The 4,073-nt window shown below is 34.0% G+C and overlaps 1 long non-coding RNA gene across 1 annotated transcript; it reads right to left on the reverse strand.

Annotated features, from left to right (window-relative positions):
* Nucleotides 1–1,911, reverse strand: LOC134818492 (uncharacterized). Its single transcript, XR_010160654.1, has 6 exons — nucleotides 1,675–1,911; nucleotides 1,271–1,385; nucleotides 954–1,057; nucleotides 658–761; nucleotides 362–465; nucleotides 1–190 (listed from the first exon to the last, which is right to left on the reverse strand). It is a non-coding gene; the product is annotated as an uncharacterized LOC134818492 (long non-coding RNA).
* Nucleotides 1,912–4,073: the final 2,162 nt, after the last annotated feature.

A 4,073-nucleotide genomic window follows, 5' to 3' on the forward strand; every position in this document is an offset into this window, starting at 1 on the left:
AAATTAATCAACCAATTAAACAACTAATTAAGAACGAATACTGAGGGAAGATTGAGTTATCTGAACACTGTAAAATATTCACAAACCTGATAATATAGCTGGTAGTATAGAGTCTTCACAGGATTGACAAAAGTTAGGAAGTAGTTTCTTGAATAAGTCGTTATGATCTTCTACTTCTGTTCACTGAAATCTGATACACTCCACGTGAGTTTTCTAAACTTATAGTTTTAACTTTAAAATAGCGTGCTGGCTGGTGTATTATTAAATGATACTTCAAATTAATCAACCAATTAAACAACTAATTAAGAACGAATACTGAGGGAAGATTGAGTTATCTGAACACTGTAAAATATTCACAAACCTGATAATATAGCTGGTAGTATAGAGTCTTCACAGGATTGACTAAAGTTAGGAAGTAGTTTCTTGAATAAGTCGTTATGATCTTCTACTTCTGTTCACCGAAATCTGATATACTCCACGTGAGTTTTCTAAACTTATAGTTTTAACTTTGAAATAGCGTGCTGGCTGTTGTATTATTAAATGATACTAATACATATATTAAATTTCCTTCAAATTAATCAACCAATTAAACAACTAATTAAGAACGAATACTGAGGGAAAATTTAATTATGTGAACACTGTAAAATATTCACAAACCTGATAATATAGCTGGTAGTATAGAGTCTTCACAGGATTGACAAAAGTTAGGAAGTAGTTTCTTGAATAAGTCGTTATGACCCTTTACTTCCGTTCACTGAAATCTGATATACTCCACGTGAGTTTTCTAATCTTATAGTTTTAACTTTAAAATAGCGTGCTGGCTGTTGTATTATTAAATGATACTAATACATATATTAAATTTCCTTCTAATTAATCAACCAATTAAACAACTAATTAAGAACGAATACTGAGGGAAAATTTAGTTATGTGAACACTGTAAAACATTGACAAACCTGATAATATAGCTGGTAGTATAGAGTCTTCACAGGATTGACTAAAGTTAGGAAGTAGTTTCTTGAATAAGTCGTTATGATCTTCTACTTCTGTTCACTGAAATCTGATATACCCCACGTAAGTTTTCTAAACTTATAGTTTTAACTTTAAAATAGCGTGCTGGCTGTTGTATTATTAAATGATACTAATATATTAAATTTCCTTCAAATTAATCAACCAATTAATTAACTAATTAAGAACCAATATGGAAGGAAAATATAGTTATGTGAACACTGTAAAACATCCATAAATTTAGGTATGTAAAACATCCACAAACCTGATAACCTTGGGCCGGGTAGGATAGAGTCTTCGCAAGATATAGCTCACAATAAGGATTTAGGAAATAGTCTTCTTCTCAGAATCGTATTTTAAATGTTTCTTTAATTCAGCCACTGAAAAAATACTGCTTTCAATAAACAACGGTACTCAAAAATTGAAGTAGGAACATATCACAAGTTATGATGGCTGTTATAGCTTCCCTTAGCTTTCCGTTTATTGTTTAGATATAATCCTAGCTTAAAATCAGCCTTGGTTTTACTTTCATTATGTTGTTGATCGCTTATTACTTATGTATTTCATGATAAAAACTACTATTATATACATTATACAAACTAGGCCAAAAATATATTGAGTTTTATAACTTGGCAACAACGTTTACGTTAATATAAAACTTCCATGTACCTGCCAAAACGTTATATAAATGTTTCGCCGACAAAGATGCGTCGATTAAAACAAGTTTACAAATCACTAATCAGGCCGGGTTCAGTGTAAGCTTATACGAAATCAAAAGGATTAAAGCTGAGTAACAACGAACTCTCCTCAACAAATTATTTGTGGATGTAGATTCTGCAGCTACAACTGCGGAAGACCATGATCTAATGAGTCACGTGCACTTCATGTGACCCGTTGGAGAGTGCTTTGGCTATTGAGTTACATATCACGAGGTTAGATAACGTGCCATTTCATTAGATCACTGCGGTCGCCGCGCGGTGTTATATTACTGAACAGTGCTCTCTCTTCAACATGTTGTCAAAGCCTGAAGGAAGTTATTATGGCCTGGTGGGGAGGGGACTGTTATACTCAACTCACAATTTTGTTTTATCATGTCACTATACAGTCATGGTGTAAAGATAAAGTTACAATTTACGGGGGAGGGGCCCTCTGTAGCTCTTCCTGATTGTGTCTTTTAATTACACCCTGAAGTTATCAGGATGGATCAGGGATGTATAATGTATATACATAACATTTATAACAAGTATTCAGCAGATTATTTTCCAAAACAAAATTAGTTATGATGAGGATTGAACAAGATGTGTTGCAGTGGTATTATATTTATTATATACAGTTTATTAAGCATCAACATATGCTTAACTTGAATAGCAAGCTAGTAGACGGCTGTGATATTTTCGGTACAGATTTCACTACAACGATAGACGCAAACCCATACATAATACATAATATATACACATTATATATACATAATAATATGTACATTCATGTTCGCAGCTGTAATGAGGGCCACTATAATACAAATTAATCACACCATGGTTTGGTGAATGATTAAAAGTCTACTACCGGGGTCTTATCGTGGATTTAAGGGGAGATACACCAAAAACGTTTTTGCCCCGAACATCAATTTTATTTTATATTATGGTTAAATAGACAAAAAGAATAAGATTGCACACCTTCAAAATTTTCTAAAAATATTCCCTCATCGAGAAGAAAAATATTTTTCTTTTTCGAAAATTTTTAAAATTTGGAGAAGTCTACCACTGTAATACCGATAGTTCGGCCAGTTTAAAAGTTTTTTGGCTGATTTTTTTACTGAACATTCCTTACACTCCGTACAGGACAACCCTTTAAAGGATTATATAATAGAACGATAAATGACCAAGTTACAGACCAAACTAGGTAAAAAAAGAAAAATTGGGATTTTTGCCTACCACCAAAGTTGTACATTTTACCACTCGCCCAGGTCATCAGATATCGCTTCTAAAATTCTTGTGAGTGTAGCTGATGATCATATCAAACTTTTTGGAACAGGATTTTTCTCAGTTTTGAGTTTTAAGGTATGAAATGTGGCCTCAAACGACTTAGTAAAATTCATCGTAAAAAAGGGCCAAACATGGCAGATTTGAGGCTTAAAATGCCTATTACTCAAAAAGTATCAGTTTTTTTGAAATAATTTCTACAGGATCGTAATCAGCTTGGTAAGACGAATCTTTTAATACCAAATTTATAATAGTTTAAGACACAAAATTTGTAAAAAATGTGTACAATTTGTACACAATTTATACAAGGGGGGACTGTTGTAGCGTGAGCGTAGAAATAAAACAAGTTGTTAACACGTAATCATAGAGGCTAGGGAAGAACAAATCGTTAATAACAAATTATGATAGCAATCAATGTTCAATATATATAACAATCTCCCTTCGGCAAGTTATAGCTAGTCGGCCGATGCAACTAGCTGCGCTCGCGTTTAACACGAGGAGCTAGGCGCGCGCGCAAAATTGAGGTCAGGAGGACTGTCACTTTTTAGCGCTGACTAGCTTAACGTCGCCGCGCGTTCCATACATGTGGAACAACTTTTGTGACCAAACTGGTCTTTAACTTTAACTGTCAGAAAACAGACATAAAAAATACTTTCTCCCCACAGGTCGGGACAAAATTAGCAACATTTTGCTTCTTAAACGTTAAAAACTTGTAACTCATATTTCCATAAAATTGGATTAGCCACGTTCTCTGTCGAATTATTAAAATACATATAAGTTAAATCAGGAAATCTGTAAAATTTAAAATAATGAGTGACTCTAAAAATGTGATAAAAACAGCGGTTTGACAAATATTACAACATACGGGTTTACAATGATTTCAGTTCGTGATTACTCATTCTAACTCATGGTTTTCATTTTAGTGATAGCATCACTCTTAGCACTTCTGGTTGGTCTCAAACGCGGTTCAGGTAAGGGTGCACCACCTGTAGCTGTAGGTTTGGACAACTCAGACACCCGGACTTGCTTGTCGTTGGTTTTCAGGGGGGAAGCAGCTTTCGGTTGAGGACGCTCAGTCACTTTAGCCGG

Source organism: Bolinopsis microptera, chromosome 7, assembly GCF_026151205.1.
Source record: "Bolinopsis microptera isolate Bmic1 chromosome 7, MBARI_Bmic_1.0, whole genome shotgun sequence".
Taxonomy (NCBI): domain Eukaryota; kingdom Metazoa; phylum Ctenophora; class Tentaculata; order Lobata; family Bolinopsidae; genus Bolinopsis; species Bolinopsis microptera.